General features: G+C 43.0%; 1 protein-coding gene across 3 annotated transcripts in view; it reads left to right on the forward strand.

Moving 5' to 3' along the window:
• Positions 1–20,454, forward strand: part of METTL22 (methyltransferase 22, Kin17 lysine) — a 553,862-nt gene that overhangs the window by 111,640 nt on the left and 421,768 nt on the right. The gene's annotated exons all lie outside the window — the stretch shown is intronic.

The raw sequence follows: 20,454 nt of genomic DNA on the forward strand, positions 1-20,454 counted from the left end.
CATTTCTACTTTTGGTTCCGATGTATAAATACAGTACAACAAGGTATTTTTTGTGTTGTAAAGGTTTTAAAGTTAACCCATGCTTTGCTAATGCAGGGAATTTCATCAAGTTGCATAAAGTTCACTTTAAGGTCCACCTCTGCAGAATCTTATAATGACCTTTCCTTCACCCCCCTGTTCTTCCACTTGTCTCCCAGGAATAAGGAGTAGAAGCCATGTATAAGCACAGAATAGATCTGGTTTGAAGCTTATACAGGGCTCAGCACTCTGGCCTCTTGGTTTGTGTGAACAATTGTTTCTGTCAACAGGTGTGAAAAGTACACTTGTTGAGAGTATGTTCCAGGTTAGTGATTTTGAAAATAATAAAACAAGATCAAAGCATGAGTAGGGGAGAGGGGACGAGTAAACCAAAAAACGCATCCATAATTCATAGTCCCTTGTCTATGTTGGGAGCAACAAGAAAGGGTGACGTCATTCTACATACAGCAGGAACATGGAGGATGAGTGTAGCGACCCTCTAAAAGAAAGGCAGATCACAGCAGCAAAAAAAGAAACTTGGAGCTTTGGAGGAAGCAGAGAGCAATACGTTGAGTTAAAAATAAATTTGTGAAAAGAGTTTCTTCTTTTTTAATTACAGTTTAGTGTCGTTTTAAGACTCTGAATGGAACTCCTATGGAAATAAAAGGCTCTAAATGAACTCTTGTTGGAAAAAAGTTTCTAACAGCCCGTTCACACCTGAACGTTTTGTAGCCCTACGCCTGAAGCTACAAAACGCTGGAGGGGAAAAAATCCATTATTCTCAATGGAGATGGTTCACATCTCCACTCCATGTCGCCTGAAGCCCTACGCCTGAAGCTCAAACAAGTTCCGGACCCTTTTTTGTCGCGCGAATTGGGCTGATTTGGGCGTTTTCATTCCCATAGAAACTAATGGAAACGCTCGATTCGAGCGTTTACAGCCCGTTCACACCTGAATGTTTTGTAGCCCTACGCTTGAAGCTACAAAACGCTGGAGGGGAAAAAATCCATTATTCTCAATGGAGATGGTTCACATCTCCACTCCATGTCGCCTGAAGCCCTACGCCTGAAGCTCAAACAAGTTCCGGACCCTTTTTTGTCGCGCGAATTGGGCTGATTTGGGCGTTTTCATTCCCATAGAAACTAATGGAAACGCTCGATTTGAGCGTTTAGCGCGACAACGAGTGTTTCTACGGGCGTTTTGACGCTGTATCTGCTCAAGAAAAAATAAGCAGATGAAAAATATTTTTCCTATTGGCTGAAAAAAAAACGCCGAAGTTAAAAAAACGCTCGTTGTCGCGCGTTGTAGTGTGACAAAACGCTCGTTGTCGCGCGTTGTAGTGTGACAAAACGCTCGTTGTCACGCGTTGTAGTGTGACAAAACGCTCGTTGTCGCGCGACAAAACGCCGGTAAAAACGTTCAAACACGCTACGCTCAGGTGTGAATGCAGCCTAAATGATCTCCAGTGGGAATGAAGGATCTAAATGACCTTATTTGGGATTGAATGCTCTGAGTAAACTCTTGTGGGAATGAAGCATCTCATTTAATTCCTGGGAATGAAGGCTCTGAATACATTTCTGAGGAAATAAAATATCTGTATGCCCTGAATTAGCCCTGTTGAAAAGCTCTGAATGGATTTCTGTGTGAATAATTGATATGAAAGAAGTCCTATGGAATAAGGGCTCTGAATAAACTGTAAAAATGAAATCCTGTTGGAATGAAGGCTCTGAATGAACTCCTGTATGGATGAAGGCTCCAAAAAGCGCTTATGGGAATGGAGGTTCAGAATAAACACCTGTGGGAATGAGGGCTCTGAGTGAAATTTAATGGATTACGAGGGCTGTGAAAAAACCCCAGTAAGAATTGAGGCTCCATATGAGCTCTTATGAGAATGATGCTTTATGAAATATGAGAGGCTCTGGATATGCTGCTGTGGGAATGAAGGCTCCGAGTGAACTCCTATGAGAATGAAGGCTGTGAATAAACCCATATACGACTTAAGAGGTTGATTTACTAAAACTGGAGAATGCAAAATCTGGTGCAGTTATGCATAGAAACCAATCAACTTTCAGGCTTTTTTATCAAAGCTTATGTGAATAGGCTGAATTTAGAAGCTGATTGGCTATCGTGTGCAACTACACCAGATGTTGCCCTCCTCAGTTTTTGTACATCAACCCCTAAGGCTCCAAATGAGCTCTTGTGAAAATAAAGGCTTTATGAACATGTATGAGATCGAAGGCTCTATAAACTACTGTGGGAAGAACAGCTCTGAATAAACTTCTGTGTCAATGAATGCTCTAAAAAAAAAAAAAAACTTGTGTATGAACGTCTCTGAAAACAAAGGCTCTATGAACACCTGTGAGAATATACAGTGGTCTCTAAATAGACTCCTGTTGGATTGAAGGTTCTGAATAAACTCCTGTGTGAATGGAGGATCAGATTGACTGCTCTGAATAAACTCCTGTTGGATTAGAGGTTTAAATAATCTTCCGTGGGAATAAAGACTCTGAATTACCTCCCTTGAGAATGGAGAATTCCAAATAAACTCCTATGGAAATGTAGGCTGTCAATGAAACCCTGTGGGAATAAAGAATCTGCATAAACTCCTGTGGGAATGAAGGCTCTGAGAGAACTTTTATAAGAACAATGGTTGTATGAACTCCTGTGAGAATGAAGGCTCTATGTACTGTACATCTATAAGAGTGAAGGCTCTATAAACTCCTGTAGGAGGGAAGGTTTTAAGTGAAGCCTCTGACTGAACTCCTGTGTGAATGAAGGCTCTGAATCCGCTCTAATAAGATTCAAGGCTAAAAATGAACTCTTGAGGAAATGAAGGCTTCACATTAACCCCTTGAGGAATGGAGAATGCAAATGAACTCCAGTGGGCAAGTAAATGCTCTGAACGAAATCCTATGGGAATGAAGGCATGATGATAAAATCTTGTGGGAATGGATATTCTGAATGAATTGTAAGACTGAAGACTCCCGATGATCACTTGTGATAATGAAGGCTCAATGAACTCCTGTGGAAATGAAGCAGTGTTAGAGAGCACAGGAAGTTTTCATGTCTTTCTGGCAGAATCAACTGGTATTTTTTGCACTAGTTTACGTGAAACATTTTTCAAAGGAAAGTATATAACAGATCCCTGGAACGAATAAAATAATTTGTTGGGCTTTACATACACTTTAGCTCAGAGCTAGAGTGATCTGTAAGATGTTAGGAGCCCGGTTGTGAGATAGAGATGAATGCAGGTCCAAAGAGAACAACCAAGCTGTGACAAAGTACACAAGAGACCATTGCAAACCGTGGCAACCAGGGTCCAGCACTAAGATCAAGAGCTGAAACAATAGTCTTCTGGGCTCTCGGTGCTTCTACAGATGACTCTGTAGAATTAAACTTTAGAAGTGAATGTAAACAACGCTTCTGCATTGTGTTTATATTGGGAGTGTAGTAATACCACGGCACCTCCTGTCAATAAGGAGTCTCAGACAAAACTTGCAGCTCTGTCCAGGCTCTCTCTACAGCAGTAGACTGACTGTATGTAGCGCTAGATCGCTATTAGAAGTGATCTGCTGCTTCCCACCTCTGTTGGGGGGTTCTGAATCTGTTCTCCACTGACCATGAAGAAAAAAAAAAACTGTAAAACATAGAAAAATAAATATACTATATATTTTATTTCACCTAATACACGTGTCTTTGTGGGTATTTTTTGGGGAGATTTGATGAAAGTGCTTAGAGCGCTGAAATCACCGAACAATACCACACAGAAAAAAAAACTGAGAATACTAGGAAGACAACAAAAAAAGATGTCACTGGCAAAGCGGGCAAATCCAAAAATGCCTGAAACTTGAAAACACAAAAAACAAAAGTGCATGAAGCCAGTTATCTTTGGTTGCTCACTGTCTGAGGTTTGTAGGGCCCTTTCCTTAAAAATACTTGCCACTTCCCCCATATAACATCTAGCACACAAATACAGGCTGCATTTCATGTGTTGTGCGGGAAAGAAAGGCAGGTGGGTGGCCGATTTACAGCACATACTGTAAACTCATTTGCGTTTAAATTCCAGGAACTGACAATCAATTTCCAAACTTGTACTAATAGCTTGACTAGTTGGAATTTTTTATTTTTTTTCACAAAATATATGAGGTGTTGTTCAAGCGCTTTTGGGCTAAAAATAGCGCCTGTAAAGTGCTTGAAAACCTGCAGTCTGTGTGAAAGCCCTTGAGGCGATGTGCTGGCAGGACGTTAAAGAAAACACCTGCAAGCAGCATCTTTTGGAGTGGTGTATACACCGCTCCTGCCAATTGAAATTAATGGGCAGCACCGCCGGCAAAGTGCCACTGTAGAGGTGCTTTGCAGGTCGTTTCAACCCTTTTTGCCCGCTAGCGGGGGTTAAAAGCACCCCGCTATCACCCGAAAACCTCTGCAAAACCAGCGGTAAAGTGCAGCTAATAATATTGGTGCTTTACCATCGATACCCCAGTGTGAAAGCAGCCTTAGGATGCTTTTATTAAAAGTGATTGTTTTACAGTATGGAGATGAGCCACCTCCCACAGTGGTGGGGGACAGTGGGCATCAATAGGTCAATAGACCCCTGATGTCTCCATAAAGTGTACCTGTCAAAAAATTTACGTTAAAAATAATAAGACATGTGAAAGCACCATGTCCCCCCCCCCCCCCCCCGCATATACACACAAATGTAAACGCGCTACTAGGTGCTGTACATGTATGTGAAAAGCGATTGTGCCACACATGTGAGGTATCACCTGAAAATGTCAGTGATAGCAATAATTCTAGAACCATATCTCAAAGTTATCTCTATACTGATAACCTGTAAAGGCCTTTAAAGTGTCACATTTTTTTTTGGTATTGTAGTGTCTTGCCATTTCATGGGGCGCAGCTCTGAGCTTTGACATGGTTGGTAACTATTTGCTTGATGCAACTCCATCCTTTTATATTGTATAAAATATTGGGTATTATATTGTGTTCCTATGCACTCAAATTAATTTGAATGATTTTTTTTGAGTGCCACCATAGCACCTGGCTTGCTCTGGGGGCACTTGCAAAAGAGGAGAAGCAGAGAGCGCAAGCGGGGAACCCCAGAAGAGTAGGTAAGAGAACACTTTGTGCAATAACATTTCACAGAGCAGGTAAGTATAACTACTTTTTTATTTTAGGAAAAATAATAGACTTCATTACCACTTTAAGATGTTTCTGCTCAACATAAATACAAAGTAGCAGAATGGTAGTTTTTTTTTACAGCAGGGATGTGCAATTAGTGGACCTCCAGCTGTTGCAAAATAAGTGCAAGAAAAAAGGAAAGTAATGGCGCAAAAATCAAATGAATATCCAGAATTGGTTACAACAGGGGGGAGCACAAGGGAAAATAGGTGGTGCTTAAAATAAATCTGTTAAAATGAATCCAAGTCATTCAAATAAAATAAAATAAGTTCATATGAAAGCACCGTAGGCAGCAACCTGTAGAAGCAAACGCTCTGAAATGACAAAGAAAAGAAAGAACAGGTGCCCCAAACTAAGTGCAGTATTTAACCACTTCCCGACCAGCGCACGACGATTGAAAGTCGACAGAATGGCACCGGCAGGCATATTGGCGTACATGTACGTCCAATATTCATTGCCGCCGTGCCATCGGGAGCGCGCTGGCGGCGGCGCGCTCCCGCGCTGGTCGGGACCCCCGTGAGTCCGGTCGCGGGACCCGCGGACTCGATCGCCGCGGGCATCCCCGCGATCCTCTCACGGAGCGGCCGAATGGAGGAAATGCTGTATAAACAACATTTTTCCATTCTGCCTAGCAACTAGTGACGCTGATCTCTGCTCCATGTGATTGGAGCAGAGATCAGTGTACACTAAATGAAAGCCCAACCCCCCCACAGTTAGTAACACACCCCTAGGAACACTTAACCCCTACACTGCCACCCACTGGTTAACCCTTTCACTGCCAGTGTCATTTACACAGGAATCACTGCATTTATATAGCAGTGATTACTGTATAAATGACAATGGTCCCAAAAATGTGTCAAAAATGTCCGATGGGTCCCCCACAATGTCGCAGTCACAATAAAAATCGCAGATCGCCGCCATTACTAGTAAAAAAAAAAATAATAAAAAATTATTAATAAAAATGCTATAAAACTATCCCTATTTTGTAAACGCTATAACTTTTGTGCAAACCAATCAATAATCGCTTATTGCGATTTTTTTTACCAAAAATATGTAGAAGAATACGTATCGGCCTAAACTGAGGGAAAAAAATAGTTTTTTTTATATATTTTTGGGGGATATTTATTATTACAAAAAGTAAAAAATAATGCGTTTTTTTTCAAAATTATCGCTCTATTTTTATTTATAGCGCAAAAAATAAAAACCGCAGGGGTGATCAAATACCACCAAAAGAAAGCTCTATTTGTGGGAAAAAAAGGACGTTAATTTTGTTTGGGAGCCACGTCGCACGACCGCGCAATTGTCAGTTAAAGCGACGCAGTGCCGACTCGCAAAAAGTGGTCTGGTCTTTGACCAGCAAATTGGTCCGGTCTGAAAGTGGTTAAAAAACACTATTTAATAATTAAAAATCAAAGCCAAATGGCTACTCACAAAATTGGTATGAATAAAGGCATGTAAATATTTCCAAAGTGGCACAGTGCTTCTGCGGTCCGAGCTGCTGTCCTGTTGGTATACGAACAGGCTGGGTGCAAGGATGGTCCAAGGGTGCTAGAAAAATAGCTGTTGGTGTTGCTGTGATATCCTTATGGGGACCATCCACTGTATCCACTGGGGATGTCCGGAATGCCCAGGCTACAGTATACTAGCGTCCTGTGCTTTACTCAAGAACTGGAAACCGGAACTGGAAGTGCTTTCCAGCCTGGGACGCAAACATCGAAGGACCGGAAGTCACGTGATACGGGTAGCCAATGGGATGACTTGTTTCACAACTCCGTTGTTTCTTCAGATCCAGCTACCAAAGGAGAAGGACGTGACTTATAAGGGCTAAGAGGAAGGGGATATTGAACGGTGTTCTGCCTAATATAGTCCGGCCATCAATATGTGTCCGCTCCGTACTGCGCATGCGCAGTACGGAGCAGACGAAGCTTCGGAAAATCTCCGAAGCTGAACGGCGCCTGCGCCGTGAGAGGAGGTGGTAGCCCCACCATCCAAGCGGACATAGGGTTGTGAATTTTAGAGGGCCCCTCGCGGGCGAGCTTCGCTCGCCACGCTTCGGGCTCGGCCTCGCCGCGCTCGGCTCTTTTTTATTCTAACTCTATGTCCACTTGGATAGTGGGGATAGAACCTGGACTCACGGCGCAGGCGCCGTTCATCCTCGACAACGGCCCCAGTTAACCCTGTACTGCAAAGTACTGATTGATAAGAATTATTCAACAAATAAGAAAAATAAATTAATGATATAATAAATATAGAATGCAAGACTACTAGTTATGTACAAGTGTATATATGCACGTACTGGGAGTAAACTAAATGCGAAAAAACATGACCAATTCACGAAAGAAAAAATAAATTATATATATAGAGAGAGATATATATACAGTGGTGTGAAAAAGTGTTTGCCCCCTTCCTCATTTCCTGTTCCTTTGCATGTTTGTCACACTTAAGTGTTTCGGAACATCAAACCAATTTAAACAATAGTCAAGGACAACACAAGTAAACACAAAATGCAATTTGTAAATTAAGGTGTTTATTATTAAAGGTGAAAAAAAATCCAAACCATCATGGCCCTGTGTGAAAAAGTGATTGCCCCCCTTGTTAAAACATACTATAACTGTGGTTGTCCACACCTGAGTTCAATTTCTCTAGCCACACCCAGGCCTGATTATTGCCACACCTGTTCACAATCAAGGCATCACTTAAATAGGAGCTGCTTGACACAGTAAGGTCCACCAGAAGATCCTTAAAAGCTACACATCATGCCGAGACCCAAAGAAATTCAGGAACAATTGAGAAAGAAAGTAATTGAGATCTATCAGTCTGGAAAGGGTTATAAAGCCATTTCCAAAGCTTTGGGAATCCAGCGAACCACAGTGAGAGCCATTATCGACAAATGGCGAAGACATGGAACAGTGGTGAACCTTCCCAGGAGTGGCCGGCCGCCCAAAATTACCCCAAGAGCGCAGCGACGACTCATCCAAGAGGTCACAAAAGACCCCACAACAACGTCCAAGGAACTGCAGGCCTCACTTGCCTCAGTTAAGGTCAGCATTCATGCCTCCACCATCAGGAAAAGACTGGGCAAAAATGGCCTGCATGGCCGAGTTCCAAGGAGAAAACCACTGCTGAGCAAAAAGAACATCAAAGCTCGTCTCAATTTCTCCACAACACATCTTGATGATCCCCAAGACTTTTGGGACAACATTCTGTGGACCGATGAGACAAAAGTGGAACTCTTTGGAAGGTGTGTGTCCAAGTATATCTGGCGTAGAAGGAACACTGCATTTCATAAAAAGAACATTATATCAACAGTAAAATATGGTGGTGGTAGTGTGATGGTCTGGGGCTGTTTTGCTGCTTCAGGACCTGGAAGACTTGCCGTGATAAAAGGAACTATGAATTCTGCTGTCTACCAAGAGATCCTGAAGGAGAATGTCCGACCATCTGTTCGTGTACTCAAGCTGAAACGAACTTGGGTTCTGCAGCAGGACAATGATCCTAAACACACCAGCAAGTCCACCACCGAATGGCTGAAGAAAAACAAAATGAAGACTTTGGAGTGGCCTAGCCAAAGTCCTGACCTGAATCCTATTGAGATGTTGTGGTATGACCTTAAAAAGGCTGTTCATGCTCGAAAACCCTCTAGTGTAACTGAATTAGGACAATTCTGCAAAGATGAGTGGGCCAAAATTCCTCCAGGACGCTGTAAAAGCCTCATTGCACGTTATCGCAAACGCTTGGTTGCAGTTGTTGCTGCTAAGGGTGGCCCAACCAGTTATTAGGTTTAGGGGGCAATCACTTTTTCACACAGGGCTATGGTGGTTTGGATTTTTTTTCACCTTTAATAATAAACACCTTCATTTACAAATTGCATTTTGTGTTTACTTGTGTTGTCCTTGACTATTGTTTAAATTGGTTTGATGTTCCGAAACACTTAAGTGTGACAAACATGCAAAGGAACAGGAAATGAGGAAGGGGGCAAACACTTTTTCACACCACTGTATATATATATATATATATATATACATACACATGCACATACATGTACATGTATAAAAGGAGTTAAGCCCAAAGAGAATACTAATATCACATCAAAAAAGATATATAAAAAAATTAAATATGAATGTATATGGTAATAGAAGAATAAAAAAAGTGTGTGTGTATGTGTGTGTGTGTGTGTATATATATATATATATATATATATATAATATATTATATTACACGCGCATAAACATGCATATCTCCATGTACCTCAAGAGATTCAGCAGTAGTTAATTATAAATGTAAGTATAAAAGAACAATCGCAAGAGCAAACCATCAAAAAAGAAGCATTATTAATAGGGGCACAATCGCAAGAGCAAACCGTCAAAAAAGAAGCATTATTAATAGGGGCTACTGATAAACTGGATGGCTTTTTTGCGAAAGAATTTTTTTGGGAAAAAATAAGACATGCATTTACATAAACGCACAACAATAATAGTTGGTTATTATTGTTAGATAAGAAACATGCTTTGTCTAGATGTAGATCATATATAATAAGTGACAATCGTGCTTTTTTTTTATTTTTAAAACGCACGTGGCTAAATGATAGTGTTTACTTCAATTTCTTCATTCAACCCATGAGGCTACAGACTATTTAACGTGTATATCCAGAAAGTTTCTTGCTTACACAAGAGCGAGAACCTCCCAGCAGAAGAATATTTATCAGGTATGGATTCAATGGCCCATACTTGCAGGTCTGAAATGTTACTGTGGTGATGTGTGGAAAAATGACGTGCCACACTGTATTTGGGGTTCTTGGTCTGCACTGTTCTGCGATGGTCACCAAATCTAGCTCGCAATGCCCTAATCGTTCTACCAATATAAAGGAGGCCACACGGGCAAGATATGCAGTACACTACATATGAGGTTGAGCAATTACAGAAAGAGAGGAAAAGTTTTGGTAAAGGATTTCTTACCATGGGATACATGTGAGCATGTCAGACATAATGCTTTGTTACATCGGAACATTCCTACAAGGGGAATGAGCATAAGTTGTTTAACTAGATGCTGACCGCCGGCCGTCAAATGACGGCCAGGCGGCGCACGTATTGTGGTGGGAGGCCGTCATATGACGGCCTCCCATTTAAACAGGGAATGCGCGCGATCGTGCGCGCGTATCCCTGTTTCTTCGGTGGCGGCGTGTCACAAAGACACCGCTCGCCACCGAAGGGGGTGAACAGCCATTGGTTATGGCTGTTTACCACGTGATTGGCCGTGATGAAGTCACGGCCGATCACAGATGGTTACACCCCGGCTGTGCACGGCGCATGTGCGCGAGCGCACTGCGCGTGCACGTCAGTGGCGGCGTGGTCCCCGGGAACACTGCTCGTCACCGACGCTAGTAAACAGCCATTGGCCGGCTGTTTACCCACGTGATCGGCTGTGATCCTTTCACAGCCGATCACTAAAATGTAAACAAACCGCGGTAACGAGATGTTACCGGGTTGTTCTCTTCCTCACACACCGATCGTGTGTGAGGAGGAGATTGCGGTAACATCTCGTTACCGCCTAGTGTACACCAATCACACTGATTGCCCCCCCAATAAAGAGGACCTGTCACCACCCATCATAGTACCTGTCAATCACAGTCCATCAGAGTACCTGTCACAGTCCATCAGAGTATTTGAGTACCTGTCACAGCCAATCAGAGTACCCGAGTACCTGTCCCAGCCCATCAGAGTACCCGAGTACCTGTCACGGCACATCAGAGTACCCGAGTACCTGTCACGGCACATCAGAGTACCCGAGTACCTGTCACGGCACATCAGGGTACCCGAGTACCTGTCACGGCACATCAGGGTACCCGAGTACCTGTCACGGCACATCAGGGTACCCGAGTACCTGTCACGGCCCATCAGGGTACCCGAGTACCTGTCACGGCCCATCAGGGTACCCGAGTACCTGTCACGGCCCATCAGGGTACCCGAGTACCTGTCACGGCCCATCAGGGTACCCGAGTACCTGTCACGGCCCATCAGGGTACCCGAGTACCTGTCACGGCCCATCAGGGTACCCGAGTACCTGTCACGGCCCATCAGGGTACCCGAGTACCTGTCACGGCCCATCAGGGTACCCGAGTACCTGTCACGGCCCATCAGGGTACCCGAGTACCTGTCACGGCCCATCAGGGTACCCGAGTACCTGTCACGGCCCATCAGGGTACCCGAGTACCTGTCACGGCACATCAGGGTACCCGAGTACCTGTCACGGTCCATCTGAGTACCCGAGTACCTGTCACGGTCCATCTGAGTACCCGAGTACCTGTCACGGTTCATCTGAGTACCCGAGTACCTGTCACAGTTCATCTCAGTACTCGAGTACCTGTCACTGTCCATATGAGTACCTGTCACTGCCCTTCAGAGTACCCAAATACCAGTCACCAAGCCATCACAGTACCCGAGTACCTGTCACCAGGCCATCCGAGTACCCGAGTACCTGTCACCAGGCCATCACAGTACCCGAGTACCTGTCACCAGGCCATCACAGTACCTGATATGTAGCAGTATAAATTTTGGCCAAAATGTATGAAGAAAAATTACTAATTAGCAAAAATTTATGACAAAAGAAAAAGGCATTCTTTTCACAAAATTTACGTTTTATTTTATTTATAGCACAAAAAATAAAAAACTCACTAGTGATTAAATACCACTAAAAGAAAGCTCTATTTGTGTGGAAAAAAGGACGCAAGTTTCATATGGGTACAGTGTTGCATGACTGAGTAATTGTCATTCAAACTGTGAGAGAGCTGAAAGCTGAAAATTGGTCTGGTCAGGAAGGGGGTGTAACTGCACTGTATTGAGGTGGTTAAGTTGATGGTGTTTGGTCTGAGGCCTCATTTTACTAGGAGTGATTTTGCTCTTTATACTGGGAGCCCTTCTGTAGGCAAATTTAGGAGCATCAGAAATGGTTGTAGATAAATGGGGGTCTTGTGTCAAAATTGACCAGTGTTTTTTTAGAAATGCTCTCCATTTTCTTGTAATCCGCATGGTACTGTGTAATGTAACGGACAGGTGGTTCTGAGGTGTGTTTAGTCGATGGAATAGGCAAATACTCGGTTTGGAAGGATGCACAATCTTCATCTATAATGTTGGTAGGGTAGCCTTTATCAAGGAACTTCTTTTTAAATACTGAGCTCTTGGATGTATAGTCTTCCAACTTCATACAGTTACGTCTGAGACTATGAAATTTGGGATATTATTTACCCATCTAGGGTGATGACAACTAGAGTAATGCAAAACTGAATTGCCAGCTGTCTGCTTAGTATAATTTTTAGCTAAGATGGTATTGTCTGAATGAGAAAGTTCCAAGTCCAAAAAACATGGACTCAGGTTCCACGACTGAGGTAAACTTCAGGCCAAAGTTATTAGTATTGCAATAGGCTACAAAGTCTTGATCTGATCTCAATGGTCCATCCCAGATGATAATATTGTCAATATAGCGGCCTTAGAAGACCAGTTGTGTGGAATGTGAACCATTAACATCCACACGCATGGTCTCCCACAGCCCTATGGTTAGGTTTGCGTAACTCGGGGCAGAATTAGCCCCCATGGCAGTTCCTTGTTTTTGTAAGTAAAAATCGCCATAGAACAAGAAATAATTGTGCTCCAAACAAAACTGAGTAGCCAAAAGAAGAAAGTCAACCTGCTGTGGATTGATGGGTAGAATCCCGATTAAGGAAATGTGCAACTGCTTGTAGACCCACTTGATGTGGTATTGATGTATATAAAGAGCAAACGTCCAGGGATACCCACAAGTAAGATGGTTCCCAGGTGTACGGACGTAATAATTCAATCAGATGTGTGCCATCCCTTATATAAGAGGGAAGTGACTGGGCTAAAGGCTGCAAGAAATGGTCTATATATAATAGAAAGTGGTAATGCTATCCATAGAGGCGACTATTGGATGACCTGGTGGATTAATTGAGTCTTTGTGACTTTTAGGCATAATGATATATATATATATGGAACTTGGAAAAAAGGTTTCTTAAAAAAGGCTGCCTCAGTTTTGGTTAGGACACCAGCTGTCTGAGCTTGTACTACTAGAATATTAGATTCCTCAATAAATTTGGGTAGAGGGTCTTTGGTAAGTTTTTCATAGGTAGTAGGGTCAGACAGGAGACGTTTTGCTTCTTTAACATAGTCAGACATGTTCTGTAAGGCCGCGTACACACGGGCGGATTGTCTGCCTAACTAAGTTCGTCAGACAATCCGACAGACAGTCCGTTCAAATTTTGAATGAACGGACTTGACCACACACGATGAACAGACAGTCCGCTGAAAACTTGCGCGATGACGTGTACAGCACGTACGACGGGACTAGAAAAACGACGTCCAATACACTGCAATGCAACCTTCGGCCGTGTAAATCCTTTCTGAGCATGCGCCATACTTAGTCCGTCCAACTTGCCTACACACGAGCGGACTGTCCGCTGAAACCAAGTTTGGACGGACAAAACCAAGTTTCAGCGGACAAAATTACGGAAATTCCGAAAGACAAAGTCCGTCAGACTGTCCGCTGAAAAAGTCCGCTGAAGCCCACACACGAACGGATTGTCCGCTGAAACATGGTTCAGCGGACTAAGTTGGGCAGACAATCCGCCCGTGTGTACGCGGCCTAAGACTATGCCTCCTCCTTTACCTGCTTGTTTGATAACAATCTCTGAGTTGGTACTAAGAGATTTAAGAGCAGATTGTTCCAAAAAACTGAGGTTATTTTTAGAATGAGATCTGGAAGGCTGGGATGAGCAGAGATCAGTGAGCTCCTTATAGACTACTTGATAAAACGTGGACAAATGGGGTCCCTTGGATTGGGTGGGATTAAAGATGAACTTGAGTCTAAATGTGGTATGTTGAAAAGGTAGAGCAGTTTGGGAATATTGAGACCAGACAACCAAATCGTCATCCTCGTCCATATTTCAAAGATCACAAAGATCTTGGAGAGCCCTTTGCTCAGTAGAGTTATTTACCGAGCATGAGGGGTCCTCAATGGCAGAAACCTCATTAAGAATGATATTGTTTGCCTTCATATTAAAATGCCTTTTTAAAGTAAGATTCCTAATGAATTTATTCAGATCCTTAAACATAGTAAATGAGTTTGGGTGGGTAGTGGGAGCAAAATTTTAAACCTCTAGATCAGGGGTGCCCAACCAGTGGCTGGGGGCCACATGTGGCCCGCGGAGCCCTCTGATGCGCCCCGCGACCTCCTGCTCTGGGATGGATGGTTGGCAAGCCCAGATTGCAGGTTCCTGACCCGGCATCAGTGTTGTGAATGAAGCTGGCGTTCAAGGAAGAAAGCGGTTGGGTAGCAGAGCCACATAAGACGATGCTTCCTGTATAGCGCCACATCCTGTCACAGACGGAGTGATACCAAATGCACTCTGCCTGGAACAGCAACAGCTGGGTATACCTGAATTGAAGACTGTTATTAAAAGGTAAGTTTAATACTATAATCTGCAGTGGTTACTGGGCTGCTTTCAAACTGCACTGAGCCATAGACCTCTGTTATTACCTACGGGTTTTGTGCGCTGTCAGAAAGTGCACAACACCTACATGATATAATAGAATTCTATGGCAAAGTGCAGCTAACCCCAAGAAAAGCCAGAGGTGTACTGCTCTGGGTAGACCACAGCACATCAGTGTGAAAGCAGCCTTAGGCCCCTTTTCACATGATTGGTCCGACCCAATTAGACCCTCCATTCACCTCTATGGAGTGGAAAATGTAAACAGACTTGTGTCCGTTTACACCTGCATACCTTCAATCCTATCCGCTAAAAGAAAAAAAAAAAAAACAGAAAGGGATCCGTCTCCTTCCATCTGGGTGGATCGGAGGGCCCATAGAGTAGAGTGGGCTGTGTCTGCTCTGCATATGTAGAGTGTACATGCATGGACCTGTCATCTGCCCACTCCGCTCATTGTGGCCCGCGACTGGGTACCAAGTCACTTAAGTGGCCCCTGCTCTTCAAAAGGTTGGCCATCCCTGCTCTAGATAGTAGTGACACTTCTTAATTACTTAATTTATATGAGGACAGATTATACATTTTTATAGTTTCCATAGTTAGTCCGATCTGAATGGGTCTGGATTCATGTTTCCCCCCTCTCCTGCTCTTCTGCATGTTTTCTTTTTGTTTTTGTAGTCACTGATACTGGGCTGGATCGGGGGGGTCAATGCTAAAAAAGACTCAGGAATAGTCGTTGAGAGGCCTCCAAAGGTGATAGAGCAAGTTTTTGGGGGAATATTTATGAATGGACCCTGAACCTGAATACTGGGGGAGGATACTCTTCCCTGATTTTTATTATCAGTTGTGGCCTTATTAGAAATGGGTAATAGTGTAATATCTGATTTAATTTCCATGAGTCACCAGCGGAAGATAAGGAAAGTGGCAAGGGTATGGTTATGGCAGATGTCATATCAGGTTGAGTATTTACAGTCTTAACCGACTGAATAGGATTATACTGAATCGATACTGCTTTAGTAGATGTTAAAGTGATGTCTAAAACTTGATAACAATGGGAGGATGTATTTTTAGTCGCATGGGGGAACAAGGAAGAGCGAAGGAGGGGGGGAGGATAAGGGGCTGGTGCCGACAGACCCGAACCAGACTGATGGAGTGGATTCTTCTTCCAGTTAAAAACTCTTTTATAGGTATAATTGTCTACATCTCTTACTTCTTTTGGCTACTCGGTTTTGTTTGGAGCACAATTATTTCTTGTTCTATGGTGATTTTTACTTACAAAAACAAGGAACTGCCATGGGAGATAATTTTTCCCTGAGTTACATGAACCTAACCATGGGGCTGTGGGAGACCAGGTGTGTGGATGTTAATGGTCCACATTCCGCACACCTGGTCTTCTACAGCCGTTATATTGACAATATTATTATCATCTGGGATGGACCATTGGGATCAGTTCAAGACTTTGTAGCCTATTGCAATACTAATAACTTTGGCCTGAAGTTTACCTCAGTCGTGGAACCTGAGTCCATATGTTTTTTGGACTTGGAACTATCTCATTCAGACAATACCATCTTAGCTAAAAATTATACCAAGCCGACAGCTGGCAATTCGCTTTTGCATTACTCTAGCTGTCATCATCCTAGATGGGTAAATAATATCCCAAAGAGTCAATTTCATCGTCTCAGACGTAACTGTAGGAAGTTGGAAGACTATACTTCCCAGAGCTCAGTATTTAAAAAGAAGTTCCTTGATAAAGGCTACCCTACCAACATTATAGATGAAGCTTGTGCATCCTTCCAAACCAAGGATTTGCCTATTCCATCGACTAAACACACCTCAGAACCACCTATCCATTGCATTACACAGTACCGTGCTGATTACAAGAAAATGGAGAGCATTTTTAAAAAACACTGGTCAATTCTGACACAATACAACCATTTCTGATGCTCCAAAATTTGCCTACAGAAGGGCTCCCAGTGTAAAGAGCAAAATCACTCCAAGTAAAATGAGGCCTCAGACCAAACACCATCAACTTAAACAACTTACACTCATTCCCCTTGTAGGAATGTTCTGATGTAACAAAGCATTATGTCTGACATGCTCACATGTATCCCATGGTAAGAAATCCTTTACCACCAATGGCAAAACTTTTCCCCTCAATTCTTTCTATAATTGCTCTACCTCATATGTAGTGTACTGCATATCTTGCCCACGTGGCTTCCTTTATATTGGTATAACGATTAGGGCATTGCGAGCTAGATTTGGCGACCATCGCAGAGCAGTGCAGACCAAGAACACCAAATAGTGTGGCACGTCGTTTTTCCATACATCACCACAGTAACATTTCAGACCTGCAAGTATGGGCCATTGAATCCATACCTGATAAATATTCTTCTGCCGTCGCCTCATTGGTTGAATGAAGAAATTGAAGTAAACACTATCATTTAGCCACGTGTGTTTTAAAAAAAAATGCATGATTGGCATTTATTATTATATATGATCTACATCTAGACAAATCATGTTTCTTATGTAACAATAATAACCAAGTATTATTATTGTTGTGCGTTTATGTAAATGCATGTCTTATTTATTTTTTCCCAAAAAATTTCTTTCACAAAAAAGCCATCCTGTTTATCAGTAGCCCCTATTAATAATGCTTCTTTTTTTTGACGGTTTGCTCTTGCTATTGTTCTTTTATACTTACATTTATAATTAACTACTGCTGAATCTCTTGAGGTACATGGAGATATTGTGTGTGTGTGTGTGTGTGTGTGTGTGTGTGTGTGTGTATGTATGTATATATATATATACAGTGCCTTGCGAAAGTATTCGGCCCCCTTGAACTTTTCAACCTTTTGCCACATTTCAGGCTTCAAACATAAAGATATAAAATTTAAATTTTTTGTGAAGAATCACCAATAAGTGGGACACAATTGTGAAGTGGAACGAAATCTATTGGATATTTTAAACTTTTTTAGCAAATAAAAAACTGAAAAGTGGTGCGTGCAAAATTATTCGGCCCCTTTACTTTCAGTGCAGCAAACTCACTCCAGAAGTTTAGCGAGGATCTCTGAATGATCCAATGTTGTCCTAAATGACTGATGGTGATAAATAGAATCCACCTGTGTGTAATCAAGTCTCTGTATAAATGCACCTGCTCTGTGATAGTCTCAGGGTTCTGTTGAAAGCGCAGAGAGCATCATGAAGACCAAGGAACACACCAGGCAGGTCCGTAATACTGTTGTGGAGAAGTTTAAAGCCGGATTTGGATACAAAAAGATTTCCCAAGCTTTAAACATCTCAAGGAGCACTGTGCAAGCGATCATTTTGAAATGGAAGGAGTATCAGACCACTGCAAATCTACCAAGACCTGGCCGTCCCTCTAAACTTTCAGCTTAGACAAGGAGAAGACTGATCAGAGATGCAGCCAAGAGGCCCATGATCACTCTGGATGAACTGCAGAGAACTACAGCTGAAGTGGGAGAGTCTGTCCATAGGACAACAATCAGTCGTACACTGCACAAATCTGGCCTTTATGGAAGAGTGGCAAGAAGAAAGCCATTTCTCAAAGATATCCATACAAAAGTCTCGTCTAAAGTTTGCCACAAGCCACCTGGGAGACACACCAAACATGTGGAAGAAGGTGCTCTGGTCAGATGAAACCAAAATCAAATTTTTTGTCCACAATGCAAAACGATATGTTTGGCGTAAAAGCAACACAGCTCATCACCCTCAACACACCATCCCCACTGTCAAACATGGTGGTGGCAGCATCATGGTTTGGGCCTGCTTTTCTTCAGCAGGGACAGGGAAGATGGTTATAATTGAGGGGAAGATGGATGCAGCCAAATACAGGACCATTCTGGATGAAAACCTGTTGGAGTCTGCAAAAGACCTGAAACTGGGACGGTGATTTATCTTCCAACAAGACAATGATCCCAAACATACAGCAAAATCTACAAAGGAATGGTTCACAAATAAACGTATCCAGGTGTTTGAATGGCCAAGTCAAAGTCCAGACCTGAATCCAATCGAGAATCTGTGGAAAGAGCTGAAAACTGCTGTTCACAAACGCTCTCCATCCAACCTCACTGAGCTCGAGCTGTTTTGCAAGGAAGAATGGGCAAGAATTTCAGTCTCTCGATATGCAAAACTGATAGAGACATACCCCAAGCGACTTGCAGCTGTAATCGCAGCAAAAGGGGGCTCTACAAAGTATTAACGCAAGGGGGCCGAATAATTTTGCATGCCCCACTTTTCATTTTTTTATTAGTTAAAAAAGTTTCAAATATCCAATAGATTCGTTCCACTTCACAATTGTGTCCCACTTGATGATTCTTCACAAAAAATTTTAATTTTATATCTTTATGTTTGAAGCCTGAAATGTGGCAAAAGGTTGAAAAGTTCAAGGGGGCCGAATACTTTCGCAAGGCACTATATATATATATATATATATATATATATATATATATATATATATATAATATACATAAATTATTTTTATTTTATTTTTTGTGAATTGGTCATGTCTTTTTGCATTTAGTTTACTCCCAGTACGTGCATATATACACTTGTACATAACTATTAGACTTGCATTCTATATGTAAAAAATATATTGTCCAGGATCATGTTTTTATTTTCATATTTATTTTCATTTTTATTTTTCTTATTTATTCTTCTTATCTGTTGAATAATTCTTATCAATCAGTACTTCGCAGTGCAGGGTTAACTGGGACCGTTCAATATCCCCTCCCTCTTAGCCCTTTTAAGTCACGTCCTTCCCCTTTGGGAGCTGGATCTGAAGAAACAACGGAGTTGTGAAACGCGTCATCCCATTGGCTATCCGTATCACGTGACTTCCGGTTCTTCGATGTTTGCGCCCCAGGCTGGAACTCACTTCCGGTTTCCGGTTCCCAAGTAAAGCACAGGACGCTAGTATACTGTATCCTGGGCATTCCGGACGTCCTCAGTGGATACCATAAGGATATCACAGCAACACCAACAGCTGTTTCTCTTATATTCACCGACCGACACAGCTCCTCTCTGTAACAAAATGGGTTGTCAGCCCTATCACTGGAGATTACTAGGCAAGTTGTAATACAACACTTCGGAACTTTTAGTTCCGCCCAGGGGGCGGTCCCTAGGCTACAACCCCACAGCCTGCTCTAGCAGAACTCCGTTTTTTCTTGCCTAGTGAGGGGATAAGACCTAGGAAGCCTACGGGCCGATAGGTCCATGTTTTTTTTGGTGCAGAAGCTTGGCTTTTTGAGCAAGATGAATGACCCTGTGATCTTCTATCAACAGCCGGCTGGGTGACAGGCTGGTTCACTTATCCTTGTAGTTTCCCCAGTCCGGCCATCGGGCGTGTGCAGGTCACAGCTAAGGCTTGGCAGGCCACGACATACCTCGGCTCCAGAGGTGGTCATGAGCTTTGTGCTCTGGGGCATACATATGACCGGGCTACTGATGTCTGCATCACAGTATGCCGAGGCCAGTAGTCTTCCCTGTACTGATCAGGAGCTGACTACCGTGGAATGTCTCCCAGCTTCAGGACTGGTAAGTACAGCTCTCCCTGCCTGACAGGGTGGAGCAGCTGGGCATTCCCTGGGAGGTCGATTCGGGGGCCCCCCTCTTTTCTCTCCCCTGTCCCTAACTCCCTCCTCCCCCCCAATCTGCTGCCTATGGAGAACACCGGCGGCCATTTTCTTGTAGCCAGACCATGTTTTTGTGCTCTAGCAGCTGCCCCTGTGCCCTCTGCTTCCTGT

The sequence above is a fragment of the Lithobates pipiens genome, unplaced genomic scaffold (assembly GCF_037356315.1).
Source record: "Lithobates pipiens isolate NorthernLeopardFrog02 unplaced genomic scaffold, aLitPip1_a1.2 Scaffold_22, whole genome shotgun sequence".
Taxonomy (NCBI): Eukaryota; Metazoa; Chordata; class Amphibia; order Anura; family Ranidae; genus Lithobates; species Lithobates pipiens.